At 37.2% G+C, this 14,073-nt stretch overlaps 1 pseudogene; it reads right to left on the reverse strand.

Annotated features, from left to right (window-relative positions):
• Positions 1-915: 915 nt before the first annotated feature.
• On the reverse strand, positions 916-1,049 carry LOC115942555 (U2 spliceosomal RNA; annotated as a pseudogene).
• Positions 1,050-14,073: the final 13,024 nt, after the last annotated feature.

The following is a 14,073-nucleotide window of genomic DNA, read 5'->3' on the forward strand; positions in this document are numbered from 1 at the left end:
GAAGAGAGGAAAAAATGGAACAAGATGAAACCAGAGAGGGAGACAAACCATAAGAGACTCTTAATCTCGGGAAACAAACTGAAGGTTGCTGGAGGGGAGGAGGGTGGAGGGATGGGGTAATTGGGTGATAGACATTGCAGGGAGGGAGGTGTATGTGATGTAATGAGCACTGGGTATTATATAAGACTGACGAATCACAGACCTGTACCCCTGAAACAAAAAATACATTATATGTTAATTAATTGAATTTAAATTAAAAGAATAAAAAAATTTAAAAAAAGAAAAAATGCTGAATATCATATATCATGAAGGAATTGCAAATTGAAACAAGGAGATACCATTACATACTCATTAAAATGGCCCAAATCCAAAAAACTAACAATACCAAATATTGACAGGCTGTGGAGCAAGAGGAATTTTCATTCATTGTTGATGGAAATGCAAAATAGTACAGCCATTTCAAAAGACATTTTGACATTTTCTTACAAAGCTAAATGCAATCTAGTTATACAATCCAGCAATCATGTTCCTAAGTATTTACCCAAAATGAGTTGAAAACATATGTCTACAGAAAAACCTGCACGTGAATGTTTATAGCAGCTTTATGCCACCAAAATGTCCTTCAATAGTAAATGGATAAACAAACTGTGGCACATTGATACGATGGCATATTATTCAGTGATAAGAAGAAATGAACTATCAAGCCACAAAAAATCATCGAGGAGCCTTAAATGCATATTGCTAATTGAAAGAGCCAATCGGAAAAGGCTACATATAGTATGATTCCCATTACATGACTTTCTGGAAAAGCCAAAACCATAGAGACAGTAACAGCATCAGTGGCTGCCAAGAGGAGGTAAAAGAGGGGAGGAATGAATATGTGAAGTACAGGGGATTTTTAGGGCTGTGAAACTCTTCTGTATGGCACTGTAATGCTGATACATGACATTATGCATCTGTCAAAACCTATAGTATGCTACAGCACAAAAAGTGAACTTTAATGTATATAAATTTTACACTTGATCTTAGCCAAAAGGCCGAGAAGCGATTAAATTTTAAAAAGTCATTTAAGAGGTCAGAGGATCCCAAGAAAGAATAAAGATTGTGACAAGAGCATCTAACTGTATGAAATAAGTTGGGGGACAAGGTGCTGACTTTAACTTTGGAAATGAATGGAATCTGTAAAATTACAGGCAAATGAAACTGCACATAAATGTAACTTACTTGATAAAGCTGTTTCCCACAGAGGTATGGGTTAACAGTCCTGATACTGCTATACATATACACTGGAATTGAACAAAACGGATAAAACGTGGTGTACTCCAGGTTTTTCACTGTTGGCATGGGGATTTACAGATAAGCAAGGGGGAGGCCAGAATGAAAGGGTGTGCTGATGGATTAGAGTTGGAGACACGAGTAAGATTCATATTTAACTTAATATTGGGATTGTTGCATTGAGAAATATATGCACATGTATTTTTTGCTGTATTAGCTGAGAGGATCAAAAAGAAACAACACCCCAGTAGCAACAAGCACACTTGGAACCCAGATTTTGGTTTCTAATATTATTTAAAAAAAAAAAAAAAAAGAATCTGTGCTCCTTGGCCCAATGGCTGATTCTAGGACTGGGACAATAAATATACAAGATGAGCCTTGAGTGTCTTGTAGGGTCAGAAAATAAGAAGGTGCTCAAAAACAAAAAAATTGATGAGTTTGGGGCACCTGGGTGGCTCAGTTGGTTGAGCAACTGCCTTCGGCTTGGGTCATGATTCCAGCGTCCTAGGATTGAGCCCCGCATTAGGCTCCCTGCTCTGAGGGGAGCCTGCTTCTCCTTCTGCCTGCGGCTCCCCCTGCTTGTGCTCTCTCTCTCTCTCTTTGTCAAATAAATGAATAAAAAAAATCTTAAAAAAAAATTGATCAGTTTGTGTCAAAGAGCCACAGGAACCAACTAAAAGAGCTCCCAATGGCCAAAGCTGGAACAATTTAAGCAAAGAAATGAATAAAATAGTGTTGGATTATAAGTCAAAACATAAAATAAATGCCCATGAGTCTATAGTAACATAAATGATTGAATAAATTAATAAGTGGAAAGAAGAGACAAGTCTCCCCTAGAAAAGCATTCCAAATAAATTATGCAGAGACTCTACCCTAAAGTAGGGGCACCATATCTCCCCACCACTTAAGTACATGCTATGCATAGTGACTTCCTTCCCAGGAATAGATAGATTATAGAAAAGGGTGTTAAAAAAAACTAGTAATTTTACAGTGGAAAAAACTGACGAACAGTATTTCAGCCAGGTGATCAAGGTCAACATCAATAGTCATAAATCACATTCACAATACGTACCCTTGATATTGTCAAAAGTTCAGAAATATCCAAAGTAAAACCAATGAAACACCAAATTAGTAATTAGTAAAAGTTTATTGTGCACACACCAAAAAGACAGTTTGCAAATTGGGAGCAATCAAACCAAAACATGGAACGAGGCTCAGGGTTATACTGTTATAAAGCACCTTTATATAGTGGGAAGGCAATGACTGTTTATTCTTCACAGGGATTGGTTAATATTAGAGTTTTCTTAAATGATAAGGAATTGGTGAGTGGTTACCTCATATCAACATTGGGAAACCGTTCAAGTTTTGCTTAGGTTTTTCAGAAGCACAAGCAAGAAATGACCCAGGTCAAGTTAGTTTTGCAAAATAAGCTAAATTAAGTTTTGTTTGTATGACTAAACTAGTTTTACCTGCTCAAGGAATTTTCAAGGCCGATCTCCATTTGTTTCTGATTTTAACAATATGATGTGATGAAAATGGCACCTTACCATTGTGGTCTTCCTCTCTAAAACCCATAACCTCAGTCTAATCATGATAAAAGTCATCGGCAAATTCTAATAGAGAGGCATCCTACAATATATTCAACCAGTACTCCTCAAAAGTGTGAAGGTCATCAAAAATGAGGGAAGTCCAAGAAACTGTCATAGCTAAGAGGAGCCTGAGACATGACAAGTAAATGCAATGTGGTATACTAGATAGATCCTGGAACAGAAAAGAGAACATTATGTAAAAACCAAGAAATCTGAATAAACTAGTGATTTTGATGAATAATAATGTATCAATATTGGTTCACTAATGATAACAAATGTACCATATGAATATAAGATGCTAATAATAGGAAACTATTGGGGGAGGGGTAGTGTTATATATAAGATCTCTCTGTACTATTTGTTCAATTTTTCTGTAAGTCTAAAACTATTCTAACAAATCAAGTTTGTTAGTAAAAAAAACTTTAAAGAATATATTTTATTTATTTATTTATTTTTAGAGATAGGGTGAGTGGGGAAGGGAGGAGCAGGGGGCAAGGGGGGGGAGAATCTAAAGCAGACTCTGCACTGAGCTTGGAGACAGGCACAGGGCTCATCTCATGACCCTGAGATCATGACCTAACCCAAAACCAAGAGTCAGATGCTTAACTGACTAAGCCACCCAGGCTCCCCATAAAGAAAACTTTTAAAGCAGTTATATTTTATATATTAACAATTAGAAATTAAAATACAATATCATTTAAATAGCATCATAAACATGAAATATGTAGAGATATATAATGTCAGAAATACTGAAAACTATAAAACATTACTGAGGAAATTTAACAAGTCCTAGGTAAATGGAGATATATTTTGCTAATGGACAGAAGTCCAAATATTGTTGAAGTGCTAATTCTCAGATTGACCTGGAGATTCAATGGAATACAAATAAAAATCTCAGTTTTTTTTATTTTCTGGTTTTTGGTTTTTTTTTTTGGTTGAACTGACAAGTTAACTCTAATAAATATATGGGAATACAAATTACTTGGAAAAGTTAAACCAATTTTAAGAATGAAGAATAAAGTTGGAGGACTGATTTTTTTTTTAAGATTTTATTTTAATTGGACAGAGAGAGACACAGCGAGAGAGGGAACACAAGCAGGGGGAGTGGGAGAGGGAGAAGCAGGCTTCCTGCTGAGCGGGGAGCCCAACGCAGGGCTCAATCCTGGGGCCCGGGGATCATGACCTGAGCTGAAGGCAGAGGCTTAATGACTGAGCCACCCAGGTGCCCCTGGAAGACTTATTTTAAGACATACTCTAAAACAACAGCATTGGAGTAAGAATAGATAAAAAAAATTAATGATATGGAATAGGGTGTCCAGAATTGAACCCACTCATATATATGGTTTTGGAACAAAAATGTCAATGTAATTAGATCAGAAAAGGACACTCCTTAAAAAAAAAAAAAGGCATTCTTTTCAATAAATGGTGCTGAAACAACTGGATAGTTATATACCAAAAAATATGATCTTTGACTCACACCTCACACCATACACAAAAGTTCATTCAAAATGAATCATAAACCTAAATGTTAGGTATGAAACTATAAAATTTCTAGAAAAAATAAGAAAACACATTTATGATTTGGGGTTAGATAAAGATATCTTAAGATACAAAAGACAAACTATAAGAAAAATTAATCAGTTGGATTTCATCAGAAATAAACTTTTCTTTCTTTTTTTTTTTTAAAGATTTTATTTATTTATTGGTGAGAGAGAGAGGGCACAAGCAGGGGAAGCTGCAGGCAGTGGGAGAAGCAAGGAGCTGAGCAAGGAGCCCAATTTGGGACTCGATCCTAGCACCCTGGGATCATGACCTGAGCCAAAAGCAGATGCTTAACTGACTGAGCCACCCAGACATCCCTAAACTTTTCTTTCTAAAAGACACTGTTAATAGAAAACAAGCCACAGACCATGAAACAATATTAGCAAAACATGTATTTGATAAAGGATATCTTCTCATTTCCAGAATAGGCAAAGACCTGTTAAGATAAGAACAACAATAAGCAAACAACCTGACTTTTTAAAATAGGAAAATATTTTAACAGACATTTCACCAAGATGATATGCAAATTGCAAATAAGTGCGTAAAAATATGTTCAACATCATTAGTCATTAGGGAATTTCAGATGCAATGAGATCCTAGTACATAGCTTCAAGAATAGCTAACATTAAACAGATTGGCAATACCAAATATTGGTGGGGGTGTGGAGAAACAAATTCTTACACACTGCTGATTAGAATGTAAAACTGTACAGCCACTTTGAAAACAATTGGGCAGTTTCTTATAAAGTTAGACATACACTTACCATATGACCCAGCAATTCTACTCTTTGGTATTTACTCAAGTAAAAGGAAAACAAACATTCACACAAACACTTGCATCTAAATATCCATAGGAGCCATATTCACAATAGCTCCAAACTGGAAACAGCCTAAATATCCATGGACAGGTGAATGAACAAATTATTGTACATATAAAAAATGAATACTAATCAGCAACTACAAAAAAAATGGACTTATACAGTATTTCAAAATCATTATGCTGAACAAAAAGAATATCAGATGCAAGTATTTGTTATTGTAGGCTTCCATTTAATGAGACGCTAGAAAATGTAAATCTAATCTGCACTGGCAGCAGATGAGTGGGTGCCTGGGGCCAGGGTTTGGGGCTAGGAATTGCATGGGATGGGGCACAAGGGAGCTTTTCCAGTGATTGAAGTATTCTATATGATTGTGATGTTGGTTATATGGATGAATCATTTTCAAAACTCATCAAATGACCATTTAAAATGAGTGCATTTTATTGTATATAAACTATACCTTTTAAAGTTAGTTTTAAAAAATATATATGGAAAAGCCCTTTCTATGTGTTCCCTTTGCATTTAAAGTAAAAATGTGGAAAGGAGAAAATAAGGAAAGGCTAAGAGACGCACCGATACTCCCCACCCAACACGCCTCCACAACTAAGTAGGACATTTTTTAAGAATCAGAGAAACTGTGTTTAATTGGTTACATTTGCCCCATATGGTTCACAGGAAAATTTTTCAATTAAAGTGAGAGAATTTGTAAATGTAGCCCAGGCCCAGGAAAGAGACGAATTGTTATTTAGTATAAGGCAGCCAAGGTTTTTGTTTTAGAAGAAATAACGTAAACTTCAGTATTCTTGAGACTAAGTGATCTTGAGAAGAAAATCAATTTTTTTTTTGCAGTAGCAAAATATATTTGTTCTTAGATTATTAAACAGCAAAATGAGTGACAGCCATTGCTGATGGAGAATTGGAACCAGACTTGGGATATCTATTTCCCCTCTGCATCCTCCATTACTGACAGCCCGGAGCACATTCCTCTTTCCTCCAGAGCCCACTGAAGCTTGGGCAGCTGACCACACTCTGATATCCAAATTCAGACTGAGTGGGCAAAAGGAAAGAGGTGATTGGAGTTGAAACTTCTAGAATGAGCCAGAAATGACCACATGTCAATAAATCATGTGACCGTACCCAGCAAGAAGGAGCCCTGCCCACAGAGGGAGGACACTGCAAAATTTCATGGTGAACAGGGTGTGGATCCAGGGAGGGGTGAACAATTGGGGCCGCTAATGAAATAAATTCATTGCAATCAGCCCTCATGGGAGCAGTTATTCATGTCCCTCCCATGTGCAAAATCTGCTTAGACCCATTCCAGGACACACAAGTTTTTTTTCAGGTGTGGCTTTGGGCTCAAAGTCTTGACATAAATCATGTCAGTTCCTTGAGCAAAAACTTCTAGTCACTGCCCAGTGCATTTAGAATGGTAGACAACACCCTTCACTGTCTGGCTGCCTCCTACTTTCCAACATCAATCCGTACATATATTCAGCCTCCTCGCCAGACAGCCAATATCCAGCCTTCCCTTATTACTCACCATCACCTAACACATCATGCTCTTTTGTGCAGTCACGCTCACACTGCTTCTTCCTGCTTCCTTTACTCCCTTAGGCAAACAGCAGTTCATTTCTATCACTATACCATGAGCTCCATAACAGGAAAAAATAAAACTGGTTCGTATTTGGGTCCTTAGTGCCTGGAACAGGGTAAGTACTCAGTAGATGTCTGTTGAATGAACTAAAACGTTCAATCATAAAAAATGGAGGCCTTTGTTTGTGGAGAATTTAACTGAGTCACATTTCATGGCTTTCCCTCCCTGGGTCAGCCGGAAATCTGGAAATGGAAATGGAAGTCTAATGTAATGTGATGACATTCAATTTCTAATTTATGCACCTAGATATAAGCATTGCTTTTGCTGGAATATCATATCTATATGCATGTTGTTTCTATTCATTGTCTGTTTATCCAAGAGGACTGAGAATCAATTTATTAGAGGCCCCAGTCTTTTTGGTTTGTGCTTCAGCGTACAAGTTTGTGAAAAGAAATAGAGGAGGCTTAAACACAGTTATAACATGACAGAGGAAGAAAGGGAACAAAAGAATGTGTAGGGGATGATTAAGTGCTTCTGAATTTACACAGTGAAATATGGACAGTTTAAATGTCTTTGCTATTTGCTTCTTTTCACACTGTGAGCAGTTTCAAACACCCCATGCTGCTCCAAGATTAATTGAGTTCTGCATGCTTTTGGCTTGCTCTGGGTACCAAGGAGAAAGGATTTCCACAGAACCTCTATTTGCCATAGCTAAGAGATTATCTCATTAATGTATGATTAATAGCCATTTGTGAAGTGATTAATTAGTCATTTTGACAATAAACGGAGACTATGTACATGGCTTTGCTGGACTCCAAGTTTCACATGTAGAAGAAAAAGAGAGAATACCTTGCTTCTTGTTTTCTTCCTGCACCAAGACTGGAAAAATCCAAAGGCCTTTGCATATTCTGGTCTTGTCTGATTTCATCTGGTTTGTCTTTAAGAACAACAGCCCTGAAATGGAAGCTCTCCAGCATGATTGATGGTTTCTCTTTCTACCTGCAAGTTGGAAATACAGAAAAGGATTTCCCCCCTCCCTAGATCCTACTGCATATTGGTACAAGAGTTATTTCCACTTTGCAGCAGAATTGATTTGCAACATTGGTGTATGAGTTTGTATATTTTTCTCACTGGCCCGTCACAAAGCATAAGTCAGCAAGTCTTCTGCAGTATGATGGATGATGTAACCAGGAGCCTCCTAGTAATGTTTCCATTAAAAGGATGAGCATATTGTCATTAACTTTTTGGGCCTGGAATCATCCAAATTCTGTACCCTGACATTTCACAAACTGTATCACTTAGTAGCGCTCACTTTCCTCACATCCAATACTACCCATTGGACGTCGGATAGATTCCTGCATCTCTGATTGCACAGTCTATAAAATAAAGACGTAAGGAAAACACTAAAGGATCAACAGGTCTAAGTTTGCATCTTGGTTGCTTCCAAAGAAAACCATTTATTTAATTCAAAAGAGGAAAAGAACAGAGAATGGGGTAGAACACCTGCTTATCTAAATTGTTACAAAGAATCGTTCATTTCATGATATATTGAAACATCTTAAGAACTTAATTAACCAAAATGAAAACAGGAGCAGAAAAATCAAACCTAAAACTCCTGATTTCTAGTATATTGTTAAAACCACTTGGTAGCATAAAAATGCTCACCTCCTCCTCTTTCTCTTTCCTCTCTTTTATCTATATATAATTTGATGTAGGATGTATGTGTGTGTGTAGGAGGGGAAGTGCACTACCCAGAAGGCTTTCTTGGAACAAATGTGAGTAAAACTCAATAAATAAAACAATGTAATAGAATAAGTACAAAAAATAAAAATGTGATGTGTCTGGGAGAGGCATCCCAGTGGTTAAAAAGAAAAACTATCTTGGATTGTAACAAAATTGCACTGGACTCTTGGTTTCACCAGTTTCTAATTGCATAGCATGAACAAGTAACAATTTCTTAGTCCTCGGTTTTATTTGTAAAGTAGACTTTACAAATAGTAGTATCTACCTCACAGGACATTATGAATAATTTTGAGATTAAGATCAAATGTCTATAAAATGCATAAACAATGCCTGGCACATGACTAAGCTTCCCCAACTAGACATTAGATATAGAGCTCCATGTGTATGCATGTGGGTGTGTATGCAACACTTTTAGTACCAGTATTTTGCATCATTTAGAGATACAGGCATTCTTGTACACCATGTGGATATAGTTATATGCAAGGGTCTAAGGGCTCTGGGGGCATATCAGGACTCCTGAAAAAAGATCCACAGCCTCTGAACAACCAAGGTCTAAATCAACAACAGATGGAGGAAAGCTCTACTGTTCAAAACATCCTATTACATAAACCTAACTTTAGTTAACACCTTTCTGGGAAAATATTTCAGACTGAAAAATGTATCTTTAAATAACTGACAGGTTATTTTTTCCATGTTAATAGTTAACACAGAGAAAAGCACACTTCGCATCATCAATTATTCTAAATAGACAAGGCCATATTCCCATTGTCCAAAACTGTAGGACTCAGGTGGGTAAGTGAGAGGCCCTGCAGTAGAAAGCTCAAAGACTGTTGCAAACACCTTTCCTCATCATTCCAAGACATATTTTCTTTTCACATCTTAACCTCTCTGATTGAAATCAGAAATGTCTTATAGGCAACGGTGGGTCTTAGTATAATTGGCAGCATTTTTTATTTCTTAATGGAACATAAAATATTAGTGTGACTTATAATTGATTAAGTCTTGGATTTGATGAAATATATTAAGTGGCTTGCATGAACAAGAGCTAACATTGCCACAGAATTCTTGGGGGTCCCATTAGGTGGCCTGTGGAAGCAGTATCTGAGGGTGCCACTACGGGACAACAGAGCACATGTCTGGCCACTGCAAACCACTTGCCATTTCTTAGTCAATATTTCAAGGTGAAAGAGGTGTTAAAAATTTTGGTGGCAGGGCGCCTGGGTGGCTCAGTTGGTTAAGCGGCTGCCTTCGGCTCAGGTCATGATCCTGGAGTCCTGGGATCGAGTCCCGCATCGGGCTCCCTGCTCGGCAGGGAGTCTGCTTCTCCCTCTGACCCTCACCCCTCTCATGCTCTCTCTCTCATTCTCTCTCTCAAATAAATAAATAAAATCTTTAAAAAAAATTTTTTTGGTGGCAGAATATGCTTAAATTTAATAACAATTTCATTGGGAAGAGTGTTAGAGTAGCAACGTTTTCCACATCTGATACTGATTTCTTTTTATTATTATTATGTTCACTTAGCCAACATATAGTACATCATTAGTTTTTGAGGTAGTGTTCAACGATTCATTAATTGCATATAACACCCAGTGCTCATCACCACACGTGCCCTCCTTAATACCCTTCACCCGGTTACCCTATCCCCCACCCCCCTCGCTTCTGTAACCCTCAGTTTGTTTCCTGGAGTTCAGAGTCTCTCATGGTTTATCTCCCTCTCTGATTTCTTCCCATTCAGTTTTCCCTCCCTTCCCCTGTGGTCCTCCGTGCTATTCCTTATGTTCCACATATGAGTGAAACCATATGATAATTGTCTTTCTCTGCTTGGTTTATTTCACTATAAATCCCCAAGGAATATGTATTATATAGCATATCCTATCATTCCATCTTCTGAGATAAGCATGGTAAATTTAATAAGAATTAATAGACCATTTCATTGTCACTTGACAACTTCTATTACCAAATTCACCATAAAACTAGATTATATATCTCTAAGAAAACCCAATCAATATCATATCCAAGTCATGCTGTTGTTTTATGTAACTCCAAGCCAGCAATAAATATCTTTTGATTTTTTTTTTTGCTCTAAGTGTTTGAAATTAAGTGAAATATTGCTGGTAAAGCAACTAGTTGACATCTTCCATTTTATACTTAAGATTCCTTAGGCCTTTGAATTTGGTCCCCCAGGAATTTTTCTCTAACTTAAGAAATTTCTAGCTATATTCTGACTTTTTTTTCAACTAATACAAATGACATAATGACAGGATCACATACATTATTTATAAATGGATAAGAAAATGAACTTTATCTTTGTCATGAATGATTCCTGCCTTGTTATAAGGAGGAATTGTATATCAGTAAGTATTTTCTAATAATGAGGCAAGTTACTGAAGAATGTGTTCAATTATCCTTTCTTTCGAATGGAATTTACTTTTCATATTTATTACTTAGGATTTGTCTACCTATAGGTAGAGAATAAAGCAAGTTTTAAATCTCTAACTAAATCATTACTATGTTTTAATTCAATGATAGACATTTACTTACCAAAATCTCTAGTAAGTGGAACTCTCAGAAAACAAAGAATAAAATGTGTCTTTCCTGCATTATGTAACTTAAATCAAAACTGGGCAGATCAAGGGGATTCCAAATAAATAATAGATTTTAATCCTTAAAAAAGTTTGGAGATGGGAAGTAAAGAGGGATTCTCCTGTTAAGCTAAAAAGCAACAATAAAACACAGTAAGCCGATTCCAGGCTCATATTTAAAAGGCAGTCCTTGGGGCACCTGGGTGGCTCAGTCATTAAGCATCTGCCTTCGGCTCAGGTCATGATCCCAGGGTCCTGGGATCGAGCCCCGCATCGGGCTCCCTGCTCAGCTGGAAGCCTGCTTCTCCCTCTCCCACTCCCCCTGCTTATGTCCCCTCTCTCGCTGTCTCTCTCTCTCTGTCAAATAAATAAATAAAATCTTTAAAAAAATAAATAAAATAAAATGCTGTCCTTAATAATAATAATAAAACTAACAGGATGAGTGGAATTAAATTGTACTCAATTAATAGCAAGAGATTGCCATAATGAAACCAAGATCAAATTCAGGAAAATGGGAACTCCAGATTCATATGTAATTTGGATAATTATCTACAATAGACTTGAATTATGTAATTATTCTATGGATCATCCTAATCTTAGTCATCTTCACTTATTCAGGTATTCACTGAGAATATTTAAAATCACTGGAGGGGCATTTCCAATATTTGCTATGCTTTTTCTTATTAGCAGATGTATTTGCAGGGTGTGGTGTGTGTATGTTCAGCTATATTAGCCACGTGTGACAATAACAAAACTCTATCCACTAGCCAAAACCCACTGGATTTCCCACCCAATCACGCAGAGTCACTGACAAATGATGAATCTAGTTCATTTATGGCTTTTTGATGTCTGTTTTATCTTCGTACTCTTCTCTTGGCTCAATAGCATTCTCTTATATGCAGTTTTATCCAAACAAGTTTACTTAGTTTTAGCCTACTTAGGTTCATACCCCTCCTTGGAATTATGATGAAATCTAAGGACACTGTCCTTTCAGAAATGCTTGTAAGTTCACACGACTAAACCTCCACACAATCTCTATGCCTATATGGCATTTAACATAGTGGAATAGCCAGGTGAGATGAGAGGGGTAGGTCTGTGGCACATGGACAACATATGTCATCTGATTTTTGCCATAGTGAGAATGTGGCGCCACTGCAGTCCTTTTGCTTTCAAAGAAGATTGGAATTCAGATCTTTATGGAAAATCTCCAGATTTTCTAATGTTGATAACTAATTAATTGTTTTAAACATAGGATAGGCCAAATAAACACATTTTAGAGCCCAGTGTAACTAGTGAGACTTCAGGTATGCAATGCCTGGCCAGGGACTCCAGCTTAAGACCCCTTACCTCAGCAGAACTGCCACACTCATTTCTAGAAGAGCCATTCCCACCTGCCTTTAGGAAAGGGAGGAACTGACAGTGACTCTAACTTGCAGGTGACACTGAGGGATTCCTCTATTCAGATGGAATCTCCCATTATCTCAACTACACAATCCGATATTTCTGATGTGTTCTCTTCCCATAGCCAGGATACACACACAACATGTATTTATTTAGAACCTATCATTTCCAGGCTCTATTAGGGCACTGGAGATACAAGGACAATAAACACAGCCTTTCCATCACAGGCAACCATAGTCTAGTAAAAATAGAGACATATAAAGAATTTATTGTATGATGTAAGTGATTTTGAAAGGGGTTTGCTCTTATTTATTATCAGAAAAGTGGATTAATAAGTAATAGGCATGAAGAAGCTAGAAAGGTTTAAGAAGTCACAAAACTTCTCAGGATCAAAGTTCCTCATGTATTTTTTTTCTGTTTTTCAATGTAAGTGATGTTTTAATAGATATTTTATCAAGGTACAACAGAAACATGAAAAAGATAGAGGACAACTCCACGTGGGGATTCATGATAGATTCCACAGAAGAACAAATACCTGGGAAGACTTTTTGTAACTCAACACCCAAAAAATGAATGAGCCAATTAAAAAATGGGCAGAAGACATGAATAGACATTTTTCCAAAGACATGCAGATGGCTACACGAAAAGACACATGAAAAGATGCTCAACATCACTCATCATCAGGGAAATGCAAATCAAAACTACAATGAGATATCACCTCACATCTGTCAGAATGGCTAAAATCAACAACACAAGAAACAACAGGTGTTGGCAAGGATGTGAAGAAAGGGGAACCCTTCTGCACTGTTGTTGGGAATGCAAACTGCTGCAGCCACTCTGGAAAACAGTATGGAGTTTCCTCAAAGAGTTAAAAATAGAACTGCCTTATGATCTAGCAATTGCACTACTAGGTATTACCCAAAGAATACAAAAATACCAGTTCAAAGGGGTACATGTATCCCGATGTTTATAGCAGCATTGTCTACCATCGCCAAATTATGGAAAGAGCCCAAATATCCATCAACTGATGAATGGATAAAAAAGATATGGCATACATATACAATGGAATATTACTCAGCAATCAAAAAGAATGGAATCTTGCCATTTGCAGTGATGTGGATGGAATCACCAAGCAGAGGAGAAGAAATATGTTGCAAACTGAAGGAGGAAAATGTGTGATGGCAAAGAGAAGGAAAACAGCATAGAGTAAGATAATGCTTTGGAAAGCAGCAAGGAGCTCTGTGTGTCTGGAGTGAAGGTGCAAGATTGCAGCTACAGAGATGTGCAAGGGTCTTGAATGTTTTGCATGCTGTCCTAAGGAGTTGAGTTTTTCCTCTTCAAGATGGTTAGGAGTAGGATACTGAAATGATGACTTCAAGATAAATAGATATGACTCCATATGTCCCATTTCTTCTTGGCGGTTAGGCCACTGAGTCTCATCATAGGCCATCCCCCCATAGGTTGGCCCACTGCTATACACAGCAATGTGTACAAGCAGCTTGGTCCTATACCCTGTGAGGTTTTATTTTC

Source organism: Leptonychotes weddellii, chromosome 2, assembly GCF_054177405.1.
Source record: "Leptonychotes weddellii isolate Sample4059 chromosome 2, ASM5417740v2, whole genome shotgun sequence".
NCBI lineage: Eukaryota > Metazoa > Chordata > Mammalia > Carnivora > Phocidae > Leptonychotes > Leptonychotes weddellii.